Source organism: Coturnix japonica, chromosome 1 (genome assembly GCF_001577835.2).
Source record: "Coturnix japonica isolate 7356 chromosome 1, Coturnix japonica 2.1, whole genome shotgun sequence".
Taxonomy (NCBI): domain Eukaryota; kingdom Metazoa; phylum Chordata; class Aves; order Galliformes; family Phasianidae; genus Coturnix; species Coturnix japonica.
The window spans coordinates 164652370-164668316 of NC_029516.1; positions in this window are offsets into that span (position 1 = coordinate 164652370).

The window sequence follows — 15947 nt, forward strand, 5'->3', positions numbered from 1 at the left end:
TGCTGGCTTTCCTAACCTTGGGAGAGCTGTACCTAGAACATCTGTTCTCAGGTACAGTGCACTGATTTAGGTGCTGTGGTATAACTTACTAGTCAGTGTGCTGGGAATAGCAAAACTATAATATTGTTCATTCCTTCCAGTTTGATCTTTACCATATGCACAAGAAGGATCTAATGTCCCCTGGAGACTGATTCTGTGAGCAGGGAGCACAACTTCTGCTGCACATGGGAGCAAAATGCAGAAAAGAATTAAGAATGGGGAAAGAACATATCAGTATACCACTGTGAACATTCAGAAAGCAAGTAAGTTAGGGGATGGAGTGAATTGGAGTCCTCAGAGAAAAACAAAATGAGAAATTAAAGATTTGGAATTTCAGAAGAATAATCCAGACTGAGATCTGAATGTCCCAGCAGCAAGAGGAACTGGATAGTGACAAAGAGAAATACCAGTACATTCCCAATACAAATCTCACAATATTCAAGGACATGCAGAACAAAAAGACTGTCCTCCTTTTGACTGTAGAGCAGTTAGAGTCCATTCTTCCCAATGCAGACTGAGGTATATACTAAATTTAGGTTCTTAACTCATGTTTCAATACCTAAATATAAGTGGCCTGATTTTTTCAAAGATGTTGAGCCATTTTCTTTCTTTTTTTTCCCTTTTTTTTTCTTTTTTTCTTTCTTTTTGCATTTAGAGAAAAACAGACGCCTTAGGTTAAATATCTAACAATGGTAGTCAAAGTTCTGCTCTTCTAAACCAAGGCATTGAAGTCTGTTTTGTAATACATCTGGAAATACCTCATTCTGCCTCACAAAGATGGAGGATAGTGAAAAACGTCCTTGTTTCCCATGGCGAAAATAATACAAAATAAAGCTCTTTCTTCAAGTACAACCAGCACTGCCTGTTTAATTCAAATATTAACACACTGAATACTTGATCAAATACAGGTATTTAAAGGTGGCATTAATTTGATAAAATAAATTTATTTAATCTAATTACAAATGTTATTAATGGTGACTTGGCAGGTGAAAGGACAAAAGAGGATGACTTTGAATACTTCATAGCTTTTCTGAAGGGAGAACAGCTTCTTGATAACTGATCATTTATCTTAAGACCCCCTAACTAAATAAATTCCTAAAGGTATGCAGTTGAATGGAAATTATGACTTGCAAAATATATATGTATATTGTAGGATAAGTCACAGAACAGCTGTACTATGAAAGCTCAAATAAAATGTGTCTACAATTAAAACTGAATATATACTGACTTAATTAACTTAACAGCTGCACCAATAACCAATACCATGGAACATACTCTACTTTGTTAATGTCTCAATACCATCTGCAACAATCAAAACTATTGGGTTTTAAAGCACAAGATGTCTTACCAGTATTGTGATTACAGCTACCTCAATATGCTCACATGTGCTACTGAAGTGAATTATCTATTTCAGAGGAACTTCAAGAGTTATATGCTGCAAGATAATTTCCTAAAGCAAGAGTGTTTGCTGTGGTCAGAAACAGAAAATCCTGATGCCCTCTTTCCATTTCTCATGTCAATTTCTCAAATGATTTATCAAAAACTAAATTTAAGAACAAATATGAGGAAGTAGACTGTATTAGTATAGGAAATTCTTATGCTAACAACTAGTATCTCACTTTTTGACACTGAAACCTTGTCATTTTCATCCATATTTTGAAGTGTAAATTTCATATTTTAAAAGAAAACCACACACACACACAAATCAAGAATCCCAACATACAGAATCATAAAGACATTCAAGTAAATGTATCAGATTTTTAAGTGTGTTAGATTCTTAAGACGAGCATTACAAGAGGCATAAAAAACTTATACCAGCTAAGAATTATTCAGCATTAAGTCATCGGTCATGGGTTCTCCTCCAGGCTCTAATCTGGAGGTGATCAAAACTTCTTGTCTTCTCATCTGAGTTTTGGTGAGCAGCATCTTGTAGTATCTCAATTTGTCTGTCACTGCTGACACTTAAATCATATCCTTACATACATTCCTTTCTGTCTCTGAAGATCATCCAAATTTCTAGGAGAAGCCCTACTTTCCTTTTACTACCTTTGCCCTGTTTCCTCATTTCTGTTACCCCACATCTGTCATGATTTGCTTGCTGAATGTTTACAGAGACTGACCAGTGGACGTGAGCACAATGAGGCAGTGGGTGGTGCAATTCAGCTGTGGCAAAAGCCAACAGTGGGTCACCTTCACTGGTGCAGGTTTTTGAGTGCAGCATGCAGGCTCTTGTCATTGCTGTTGAAAATGAAAAGCTCATGTTGGTGACTATCTTGAAAACAGTGTTTTGTAGTCAAGAATTTGCTCTATCAAATAGTGTTATTGTGCTCTTTATATCCATTGTAGTTTCCATTGTAACAAACAGGAGGTATTATTTTGGATTGACCTACATAACTGATGAATTTGTTGTAATTTAAAAGTACCTAAAAAGAGTATTTTACACTACCTCATGTTCAAAAATGGCTGAATCATTTTTGCTCAAACATTCATAAAAAATTTAAAATAAATCTTCTGCCTGACAGACACCCAATGGAGAAAAAAATCATGTCAAGTTTTACAATTTGGTAAAGATATAAGCAGCCTCAAAAAAATCTAAGGGAAGTATCAAGCAAGAACCAAAATTCCAAAAAATCCACCTGTTCCATCTTTAATAAAATCTTTTTGTATTATAGCTAATTTTTACTAAGTAAAGTGAATATTTATGAATCTGTTTTCCTTTCAAAGAGTTAGCATTGAGATATAAGAGATTTTTAAATGTTTTCTTATGCTAACATTCTTTAAAAAAATGTGAGAGACTGAATAAAGGTTTTGTTGTTGTTGTTGTTGTTGTTTTACACACAATTGTATGTCCCTGTAATTCAGAGTGGTCACAAAGTTGGGCAAATATTGGCTTTGCTAATTGGTCTTGGAAGCTAAAGGTTGAATAAGGTGGTATACTCTTATGAGAACTAATTGCAGGTATCCAAGAGCAATTAAGCTACTAAGGGAGAGAAAATTGTGCAAAAATTTCATTTGTCACTGTGAAACAAATGAGAAAAAAAATAGATAAACAGATAAAGTTATCAGGAAAACTCAGTATAGTAGAAGCTTCTGAGAGTCAACTCATTGTGGGGGCTTAGGAGAGAGAAATCTGCTGTTATAAACAGCATGGGATTTATTGGTGGAAAGGAATTCCTCTGTGGGGGTGTAACAGAATATGGGGAGGTGTTTTGGGGTTTTGTTATTGCTTTTTTCATTTTATCCTCAGTTTCCATTATTTTATAAAGTTTATTTCATAGTTTGAGGATTGCTTCCCTTACAAGGACAGAGAGAGTTGAGGCCCTTCAGCCTGGACAAGTCTCTCAGGAGACCTTATGGCGACCTTTCAGCACCTGAATGGGGTCTGCAGGGGGGCTGGGGAGGGACTTTTTGTAAGGGCAGGTAGTGACAGGACAAGGGGAAGTGGGTTTAAACTGGAAGAGTTAGACTAGACTTAGACAAAGATTTATACTAGATTTAGACTAAGATTCAGACTAGATATTAGAAATAAATTATTTACTGTGGGAGTGATGAGACATTGGAACAGGTTGCCGAGTGAGGTTGTTGATGCCCTCTCCTTGGAAGCATTCAAGGTCAGGATGGATGGAGCTTTGAACAGCCTGGTCTAGAGGGAGGTGTCCCTACCTACAGCAGGGATATTAGAACTAGATGTTCTTAAAGGTTCCTTCCAACCCTAACCATTTTACTTTTCTATTATTCTATGATTTTTTGAGATTTGAAAGAGATTTTGTGTTTTTGGACACGGTCTCTTTCTTAAAGGAACTTTGGAGCAGGATTTCCCCAAGAGCTGAATCTTAAGGTCCCATCTCAGAAGAATTATTAAGGAAAGAGTTGTATTCCATGTTGGACTAGCTCTGAATGTTTAAGCAAAGGATATTAAATATTTATTAGTATTTCAATTATTGTTGTGAAACATCAGTCAACTAGTGTAAAGCATTTTTAACATAGGAAAAAAATGAAAAAGCTATAAAATTAGCTAAAATCTGTTCTATAGGATTTGTATTAGCATAGGATTAGGGTTTAACAAATACATTTCTGCTTTTAATTGAACAAACTGAAAGCAAAACTGTTATGTGTGAAAGACATTTTGGTAAATATATAGCCAATTACCATTTAGTGAAATTTAAAGAGTGATGACAGAATATAAGATTTTTTTCTTATCATTCTAATAGCATAGTTTAAAAGCAAAATCAATTTGTTAAGAATGAAATTGCATACCCTACACGTGCAGTAGAAATGCTTTGTGTGCATCAGATGGTTTTACTTTGTTACTGAGAACACACTTGCTAATTGAATAATAAACTTAGAAACAGCATTTTTCAAAGCATTCTGGTCTTTTGTCTTCATAACAGATTCAAGACACTGGTAGACTAGCACTGCTTCTGTTAGGTACATAATGCATGTTACATAAATGGCGTAATTATGTTTTTACTGTACTTGATGGATTTTAACATGCACTTTAAATGTCATGATACTATGAGCAGCAGCTGTAAAAAATACCATCTCGCTGTTTCTTATTTATTTCCCCCTGTCAGTGATTTCCAAAGCAGTTTTAAAAGTCTGAAGGACTGCTAACTACCACTGTTGGCATCTCAGGATGGTGTGCAAATATATTTCTACCTGACACATTCTCCTCCTCCACCAGTGCCAATTATAACACGGATGGACTCAAGGGATTTCTGACAATTTCTTTAATGATGTGTGAGAGCTCCCATTGCCCATTTAGATTTACTCTGCAACACTGACAGTGACAAAAAGGTGAGTGTCTGGACTATTAAATGTACTTTATAGCACTATGACATTTTGTGTTTTCCATTGCACCCAGAGAGGAATCACTTTTTTTTTTTTTTTTTTTTTTTTTTTTTTTCCATATGTCTATTCTTAACAACCTTCTGAGTGCTAATGTTACTAAAGCTTCACATCTCCAAAAAGAAGTCCATGTTTTCCATTTATGACCTTGTGTGTGCAACACGAGCAGTAAAATGTACAGGACTGCTAATAGGGTTTGCTGTGTGCATGCCAAGGATTAAACAACACTGATCAGGATTGCTGAAGTGTCAGTAACAAGCAAACTTCTTCTAGAGAGTGAGAAATTAATCACACCTTATGTTTTTTGTTTTTGATACCGTTCCAAAAGTAATGCCTCCTATTTCATCATACTGATCCATGCCATCGCAGCCAGATGGTGGGATGGGTGTAGGGGTTGAACTTTCCCACCCCTATTCCATTACATGTGTCTGTAGTGTGATAGATGGCAGCAGAGAGTAAGTCTGACACTACTGGCATCTTGTAGCAGAGAATTTGCCCTCTTAAATAGTGTTTTTGTGCTCTTTGTATCTGTTGTAGTTTCCACAGAAATAAATAGGAGACATTACTTTCAGAGCAAACCACATAGCTTGCTAGCATAATAAAATTAATTATAGTAAATGCAGTTTTTAATACATGTCATATAACCAGTGCTTCAAATCAAGAGAGGATTGGTTTTAGACAGTTTCATTGGATTTTACAAAGTACCTAACATTTTTATGAATGTTTTCTTCCAGAATCTGCAGAGAAGAGTATTAATATTTCACAAATTATGTAAGATATAGGAATCAAAAGAGAACACAGATATGTCTGATCTACCTCTCAGGAACTGAACTGGAATTTCCTTTGAGTCAAAGGTGGCTCACATGCATTTTATTAGCTTTTAGATGAGGCTTCTAATCTTCTTACAAATCAGTTCACAAAATGTAGGAATACTGTCAAACATTTATGCTTCACTATGAGAAAGGAGGACTTAATTCTGTGCCGATCTCTGTACATCAGTACTGTTCACTGCAACATGCCTTTAAGAGAACTAAAATAAATAATATAGACTGATGGATTCCAGTATACTTCCAATTCTCTAAATTCTGTAAGCCTCTCCTCCCAATTTCTGTGGTTTCATGCAGGGAGGAAGCTCAAATTACACCCTGAAACTGCTACACATTTCAGGTCTCTATAAAAACTCAATGTATGATCAGTCATATCTCTAATGTTTTGTAGCAAAAGCAATGAAACAGCTTTCATAAGTTCTGGATTAAATTTCTTGTAATGTTCTATACTCCTTGGGTGGCTCTGGATCTGCTATTTGTTTTGTTTTATCTCGTTTTCTGTTCATCAAGATTACTTTTCCTAACTTTATCATCATGTAGAGTACATCCTCTGAGCCAGAATACTACGTAGTAATAATTCCTATTTTGTACTCATAGGAGAGTTGAATACAACAGTCTGATTTGGGATATTGGCTAGGTATAGGGTCTCTAGGTGCCTGATTCATGTATGAGGTTTTAACTTAAGCACTGAATGGTGGATTTCATTGTTAGTTGATACTTAGAAATAATGTTTTACCTCTGGGAATAACTGTACAATTAATTTAATAAAATGAACTGATTGGAATGTATGTGTTTATTTTGAATTCTATTTCTACACGTAAACACTAATTAAAATTCACTGCTGCTGATAATAACATTATTAACATGTATACAGTGTGCCGTTAACAGTAATAGAAATAGCATTAATTAGTGGAATTAGATATTTTTTCTACTGAGGTAGTGTCCCAAATGGCAATTACATATATTTGTACATTCTCTACAGATATTACTAATAGCATCATTAAATCAATGCAACATAAGTTTAGAAATACTGAATAAGTTTAGTTACTGGGGACTTGACAGAGAATCCCCATTCTTATTTATTTGTTTATTTATTTATTTAAAATTGTGTGTGTGATTATCAATGAAGCTGGGATTGTTTGGAGGGTAGTCAAGATGTAATGTTGTGTTTTGCATCACAGGAAGTAAATGAATGTGAGCTGATGTCAGTTGCTTCCAAGTTATAGCTTTTCAGGTGTTTTTGGATTATTTGCTATCTTAATGTTACCTAAGTGGCCACTGTGCATATGTTCACATGATTTTTTATTTATTTTTTCTTTTTTTTTTTCCCCAGTTATTTAATTTTGACACCACTGGAATTATTGTGCATATTTATTTTCTAGCGTTCAGTACCTTGACTCACTCAGTTCAATAAATTCTTGAAAGGGTAGATAAATGGGAAAAGAAACTTTGCTGTCTTCCAGGAAATTAAGTGAAATCACAAATAAATGAAATGAAGAGGGATGTTAGAGTTAGGGAGGGTTGTTAGAGCAGAGGGTTGTTAAAGCAGAGGGTTGTTAGATTTAGGGTACTATGGTTAGGCTGTGGTTGGACTTGATCTTCAAAGTCTTTTCCAACCTGGGTAATTCTATGATTCTATGATTCTAAGAGCTAATAATGCTCTGAAGATACCTTTGTTTCACTCTCTTGAGCATACTTGCGGAGCAGACTGTTGTACTATGCAACCCATAATCCTATCACACCAGAGTTCAATATAATCACACCAAAGTCCCTGGAAATCCCAGTCTTTCTTTACTCTTTTAGTGATGTCCCAACTACAGTTTTACAAGGATTCATTCTCTTGATTAGTACTGAGTGACATGCATAGTAAATAAGTTAACAGAGGGAAATACTACAGCAGAAAACTTGAAAGGTTTCACCAGAATTATTATTCTCAAAGGGAGACAGTTTACAGTTTAGCCTGACTGCCAAACCCTACACTCAGATCACAAGTTGAAAAGATTTACTGAAATTTAACTGCTTGTTTGTAGTAATGTAAATTATATGTTATTATGAAAATGAGGGTGAATTAACTTGTTATCTTTTGGACAAAAAGATATAGAAGATATATAAGTCATAAAGAGATTTATGAATAATCCAGAGTAAAGATCAGTGGTAGAAAAACAGGTGTCTGTGATTAGGGAAGTTAAATATGGCAATATTTAGTGGTCAGATTCTACTGGTAGAAGTTGACATGCTACAGAGATTTTATCTATTTGTAATATCCCTTTCTGTATCTGATTATTATAGTCCTAAGAGGGACAATTAAAAATGATAAATAAATTTAAAATGATACTTAGCTAACCAGCCTGCATTTAAAGTATTACATATCATGACAAAGTTTGAGGCTTTCAGAAAATATTCTGTCTCTATGTATGTCTATAGTAGTTTTTAAGGGGCATTCAGATGTCACTGGTAAAATAATATTAAAAAATACACATTTAAAATATGGGCAATGGATATGTAAACAGCATGAAGGAGTCATGAAATAGGACTTAAACTGCAGACATTGATGGTGCTGTTAGACAGAGAGATATGGAACATGATGATAAAATACCCTAATTTTCATACACAGGGTATGGCATCTAAATTTTATTCCCTTTTTCACTTTGTCAAATGTGCTATCTGTGTTATACTGGCAGTGGATGCCATGGAGTGTCTCTCAATGCCATTTTAAAATCTGCTAGCAGAGGGGCAAGAGGGAAAAGCTTTAGAAATCAGATCTTTTCAGGAGATGATTCCCTTCTCAGGGGTAAGTGCGTAGCTTAACTGTTAAAAAATCCTCCTCTCCATAACCAGGAAAGTTAAGACTAATCTGAGGATTCAAAATAGAATGTTCAGCTTTCACTGAGTCACCAGACTTGGCTGAAGTCTCATAATGACAAAGGATTTGTAGCAAAACCAATTCTTCGTGGAAGTCAGAGTCTGAGAACATGAGAAATAAAAGAGTAGAAGTGTAGAGAATACTTGATAGAGTAGTGTGAGGACCAATAAATGTGCTAACTGGGCCTGGAAAATTAAATCTTCCTTTGTATAGATTATTCTTTTGAAGAATCCTAGTATACTTTGCTTAAGGTTTTCTTTCCTTGATTATTTTGTGAGGAATGGAAGAATTAGAATCCAATAAGAATAGAGTAATTAAGGTTGACAAAGACCAATAAGATCATCTAGTTGAACTGTCAACACATCCTCAGTACACCCTCTAACCGTGTCCTTCAGTCCAGTGCATTACCACTCTTTCAGAGAGGTCATTTTTTCTAATATCCAACCTGAACCTCCCCTGAGGCAACTTGAGGCTACTACTTTTCATCCCATCACTATTCACTGGGAGAAGATGCTGACACCCACCTCACCACAACCTCCTCTTAGGGAGCTGTAGAGAGCAATAAAGTCTCCCCTGATCATCGTCTTCTCCAGAATGAACAACCCCAATTCCCTCAGCTGTTCCCCATAAGATGTGCTCCAGATTCCTCACTGCTTCATTGCCCTTCACTGGACACAATCTAGGGCCTCAATGTCTTTCTTGCATTGGGGGCCCAAAAACTGAATACAGTACTCAAGGTGCAACCTCACCAATGCTGAGTACATGTAGACAATTATTTCCCTGTTCATGCTGGTTGCACTATTTCTGATAGTAGTCAGGATGCCATTGGCTTTCTTGGCCACCTGAGCACACTGCTAGATGATGTTTAGCCAGGTGTCAATTAATATGCCCAGACCCTTTACCCATGAACAGCTTTTCAGTCACTCTGCCCCAAGCCTGTAGCATTGCCTGGGGTTACTATGTCCAAAGTGCAAGACCCGGCACTTGATTTTCTTGAAGCTCATAAAATTGGCATCAACACGTCAATCTAGCCTAACCAGTTCCCTCTGTAGGGTCTTCCTATTCTCATGCAAATCAGCACTTTCTACTGCCTTGGAGTCATTTGCAAACTTACCGAGGCTGCACTCAATCTCCTCATCCAGGCCATCAATAAACATATTAACAGGACAGACCCCAATACAGGGGAACACCACTCATGACCAATCGCCAGCTGGATTTAATTCCATTGACCCCCACACTCTGGGCCCAGCCATCCAGCCAAGACTGAAGTGGATCCCATCCAGCCCGTTGGACTAGTAACAGTCATGAAAAAGCCTACAATTATCTAGTTTGTTACTGTGCTGACTGTGTGATATCTGCTGCCGGTAGCCTGTGGATTAGCTATATTGAAGGATACCCACTGTTGCACTCACTTACATAGACCACCGTATTATTTTATTACTGGTCTCACAGATTAATAACAAAAAACTTGTTGTGTAGTGGACATTACAAAAGGATATTTCAATCAAGCCATGTTAATTCAGTATTGAATGTACAAATATTATGGAATCATAAGGTGTTATGTACTCTCATTTTTACCTACAAGAAAGTTTAAACAGTATATTTAAGGTCACCTTGGAGTTTAATTTGGACTAAAATAAACATACCATATTTAAAAAGGAAAAAATCCTAACTAATTTATCACCACTTGCTCTTTCTTATGGCAAGCATGGCTAAAAATAATTACTCTCTGCTTAAAACATTCCTTCCAAAGAAAAAAAAGCACTATATTTAAAATCAAATAATTGTATTCTCAAAAGTGGAGCCTGCAGGAAAAACAATAATAATAATAAAAAATAAATAAAAATGTAAAACACTGAAATACTTTTACTACTTTTGAAGCATAAATATGTAATTGCATAATTAATGATATATTTCAAAAATACAGGGTAGTGGTTTTACATAGAAAAGTCAAGAATTTGTTACATTTATGTTTTACATAGTCATTGCCTATTCTTCCATCTGAAGGCACTGTGTTGTAATAACACTTGATACTTTACAGTGCATATTGTTATCTTTCTTCAATACACAAAGATTTTTAAAGAATAAAATTTTAAATGAAATCATAAATATTTTTGTTATATCATATGTATGTACACCTGTCACCTTTCTGATTTTCATGCACTGTGGATGAAGATGTGAGAACTCTTTGCTTACCACCACCACTGTTGTATTAAAATATTTAAAGACAATATTTGCATGATCTCACAGCCCTGTTCTCCTCCCTACTGCCATTACGTATATCACATAACAGGTAGCATGTGGGCAAACAGCTGACTTGTGACTGGGTGCATCAGACTGCCCCAGGGCTACCAATTTCAGGATGGAGAGGTGGCTTTATATATCTGGGAGTGTATACAGTATGCTGGTGCTCAGCCTGGTTCTTTGGCAAGTGTGAGCAAAGCACCTCAACAGATATAGAGCATTCTGGAAATACACTGTCGGTACTCTCATATTTCTCAGTCATGGGGAAATATCCATATCATCCAAAATGCACAACAATATGCGAAATTTAGCGCTTTTGCAAGAATGCATTTGATGCCAATAAATATCTAGATGCTAAGCCATGTCTGCATTACTTACAGTGGAATGAATGGAAAAAAAAAAAAAAAGGAAAAAAAAACCATAAAAACTAAATGCCAGTGGGGGGAAAAAAACAAACAAACAAAAAAAAAAAAAACTGACAAAATATGAAGAATCTGTATTCTTCTGGTCCTCTAAAGGAAAACAATGCACATAAGCAGTACAAAGTCTGCCTGTAACAGCAGTGAGTGTCCATCTGCCTGTCATGTAAGCAGTTTAAACATGTAAACAATTTAAAGAAAAAAGTGTCTTATTTTTATTTTTATTTTTTTATTTTTATTTTTATTTTTTTATTTTTATTTTTCCTGCAGTTTATTGTCTAATCTATTTCTTTCTTCTACATTGTTTCTCTTTCCTGTGAAAACACAGTGCTCTGAATTTGGCATTCCTTTCCCTTGCTTTCATCCCTAAAGAATACAAATTCTCCTTGCACCTACTGTCACATCTTTGAACAGTCATTGCATGCTATGATGTGATCAAAACTAGATGAGAGTTGGCTTTCCAGGGCCGGTCTCTGTTCTTGTCCCTTTCTTCTGTGTGTTGGTGCCATCTGCCTGACATCTGGAGCTCAGCACTGGGGACTGAGTCCTGAACCATATCCATGTCCCTAACGTTGATTCATGGATCTTCAGAGACAACAGGACAAAGTGAAAATTGTTATTTCAGTAAATAATTTAAGCATCCAGACTGGAATTCAAGCACTCACAGACCTATGGAAAAATAATCAATACACTATTGCACCAGAAAATTTGGAAGTGCTGTGTTTGTTTGAAGTAACAGAGGCAAATTTTGTATTAGTGCATTGTAAGTATTGGCAGTCTCAGTTATCTTCCAACCCCTGTGAGTAGGAAGCTGGTTCTGTTACTAAGACAGTCCTTGTAACATATTTATGTCAAGGATTCTTCATTTTGCAAGATGAAGTTACCTTTCCTGCAAGACTATGAAATTTAAATAGTATATTAAAATAATATATTAAAATAGTAGAAGCAAGTCTTAACCTCATCCCCATCTCCATCTCTTTCTCCATCTATCTCTATCCCTGTCCACATTCTCATCTCCATTCCCACTTCCCTCCCCCTCCCCATCCTCACTCATCTCCTTCTTCTTTCTGGTATGTGGTGCACAGGCATTACTTTCTCCTTTTTTTTTTTTTTTTTTTGTTTGTTTGTTTGTTTGTTTGTTTGCTTTGTTTTTAATTTAATTTATCCTAGCCCAGTGCATTCCAGTGTTCAACTTCCTTCTTTGCTGTCAGTGTGAGAGTTTCAATGACCTCTTCTGTAACAAGTTACCTCATCATTTTATCTCTTGCTATAAAGTGTTTTGAGAGGCTTTATATGAAAGATGCTGTATGAAAATGAATTGAATTTTACTGTTTTAGCCTGAAGCAGGTGTTACACTGTGAGATGATTTCCCTCTCCTCTCCCTTCTAGATGTAGCTGCCATCTATTTAAACAGATGTTGTATTTGTGTTGGTTTTTAAAATGTTATTTATCAATCCAGAACATAAAACAGCCTGGATTTAGCAATTCTCAAAGACATTATTTTCAGTAAGGTCTTATGCTTATAAAATATAAACTACTGCAAAGCTAATAAGACCCCTGAGAATAATGGACCTGCAGAAACAAGTTGCCTCAACTAAGATTTTACAAGGAGTCTGAGAGTCATAACGAAACTGAAAAATCACAGATGGAGAAGGCCAGACAGGACCAATCTCCTCTATATATGGATCTCTGTAGCTTGTTTTTAAAATTTTGAGTTCTGAAATTTTATGCCAAGTGGGGACAAATTGTGTCATGTCTTTCATAAATGAATGATTTCCTTCTCCCTCTAGTTTAACATTCACGAATCAGCAATGATTTCAGAGGATTATCTGGGACTTCCTAAGAAAGCAAATGAATTTGGGAGTATCCCATATGAGTATGGGAACCTCTATATAGGATTTTATAACTCTAGAATTCTGTGGTGGGACAGGTAAACTGCATTAGTATGTTTCAGTTGAGTACACACAGTTGCTTCAACTGACCATTGAAGGCCAGAATCTGTCCATTCCCATCACCTCACATCCAGGAAAAAGCTCTGTATGAGCTGATCTTTTGCATCAAAACTTACTTAAGAAAGTAAGAAACAAACAAAAACCCTCTCGCATAAAGATGAACTGCAAAAAACAGTCAAAAAGCAGATATTTAAAATGTTGAGGGTCTGGAAGGTTGGTCTCTTTACCAATTTTACTCAGAACTCTGCCTTAGGAAGTGTTGGAAAAACAGTCCTGCAACATTATCCTCACATTGTTATTTTCTGCAGCTGAACATCATTATTGGATGAGGCCGTGATGTCACCTGCAGTGTCTGAGGCTTTACTCCAAACATCAGTGGAACGTGAAATGTGTGGTCTTAAGGGTGTATGCGTATGAATACAGGCATGGCTGTTCTGAACATATGTCCTACATCCAAAGGACATCTGTGATGAACATCTCCCAGGTGATAATTGTATCAAGAACCCTCTGAACAGCTTCGTCACTAAAGCTAAATACAAAATGCTGGTAATAATATTTCAAATATTTCACATATTTTGCTAAAGTTAGTGAGCTTCCCTAAAAAGATGTAAAAATATTTCCCAAGAAAAAAATATATTCTGAAGAATGAGAGTGCATCTTTGGATAGAATTTCTTAAAGAAAGAACATTTTACCAGGCCTGAATCTGTGTCCAAGATATTACTGAAATCACTCCTTGGGATTTCAGAAAAGAATTAACACAAATTGTGAGACATGGAAGTGGTTGCACATTTCTCTGTTCACAGGAATAAATGCCATAGAAGTAAGTCCCTTTTATGGTATAAATGAGGTGTTATTTAAATTCAGTGTTGTCAGCAGTCATATTACAAATTTCACTGTATATTTTCTTTTTCAGTAAAGTTTGTATAATTCCATGATTACTTAATAACAACATTGTTTTTTAAAAAAAGAAAATCCTGATAATGTGATGTAAGTGCACATCATAATCTCAACATTCATGATGGGAGAGCACAAAAAATCAGTTCACATAAACATATTAGTTATAAACCTCTTTATTTCATCGGGAGTATTCTGGTTGTAGCTAGTGAGAACAGAATTTCTGCAAAGATATGTGGAGATAAAATAAGATTTTTAGAGGCACAATCTCAGACCGTTCTCTTTCCACAAAGCATTTACCGTTTGTCCTTTTTGAACAGAGAGCATAGGTCTGATCCAGACTAATCTGCTGTAGTAAGTGCAGTGTCCCAGCAGTTCCAGAAACAGAGGGGACACCATGAAAATCCCATGAAAGACAAAGAAGACTTCCTCTTTTCCTTCTTTCCGCCTCCTTCCCACCCCCTATCCTTCTCTATCACATTTTCCTACATTCCCAACCCCCCTTCCTTTACTTCCCTATTCCATTTCCCATTTTCCCTTCTCCCTTTTCCTTTCTTTTTCTCCTTTCATCTTCCCCCTTATATTCAGTGACTTAAAATTTAATTTGATTGCTGGGTTGAATGTTGAGTAAGCTATTTTGAGTTTTGTTTGTTTCTGAATCACAACAATACACTGAGATCCACCATTGCCCTCTTCCACCTCTTAGTCCACTTCTACTTTCTTCTTCTCTACCCCCTGCCAGAAAAAAAAAGTGTCCTTTTCAACCAAGCAGAAACCAGTTGTTTCTCAGGAGAGCAATGCTAAATAAACTGTTGCTACTGCAGTATTCTCTTCAGAGAGCTGCCAGTAGCTGAGATAGCTTGTCTCATTGTCTCATAGTCTCATGCAGGTTGGAAGGGACCTTAGAGATCATTGAGTCCAACCCCTGGGATTCGAGCCTCCTGTGTAGCAGAGCAGCACTTCTACCATTTGCGCCACAGGGGATTCGAACTCGGGCCTCCGGTGTTGCAACGTGGCATTCCTACCACTGTGCCACCGGAGCACACAGTCTCTATCTGTGATTTCTATCCATAATGCTTACCTTAGGAATCACATTAACTTCATATTTTTCTCACACTTATGCAACTTTCTTTTTTTCCCAGCAGGGTCTTGAGGTTCTGGGGAGTTCCTTCATCCACATTCCTGGCAAAGAACACTCTTTGTTTGAAAATCTAACACACATCCAGCCCCATCCCTCACACCATCCATCTGTAGTATTTTTGACAATTCTTCTACTCAGTTAGAGCTTGTAGAAAGCATAGACCATTTAAGAAAGACAAGTTTGACTTACCTTTACAGGTAGTTAAGCGTTTAAGTCCTTCTCTGCTCTGATCCAGATGAGCTACATGCATGTCACTTTACAGATGATGTTCTGACAATTAGATGATGCTCCTTTACTCCCCATTTTTCTGCCCTTTTCTGTCTCCTCCTTCCCTGAACATAGCCATTCTGCACAATGGTCAAATATCTGTCTGTAGTGATTTAAGATGAAGGGAAAAAATGTCATATCTAGTTTGAATACAGAATTTATATACCTTGTTCTTGTAGACACCGACTAGTAAAGAAGTTTACATAATAAATTTACCAACGTTTATTTTTCATAGAATCACAGAGTCACCAAGGTTGGAAAAGACCTCCAGGATCATCTGGTCCAAACATTTTCTCTTAGGCAATATTGAAGAAGTTCACAAAGGATTTTTGTGAGTTCTGCATCAAAATTTGTGTAGAAGTTTTATTATGTTTATTTTAGAACTGACAGACTTGAACTTACTTGGTCAACAGTATATAATTTTGTGAACCTTTGTCTTATCTTACAGACAG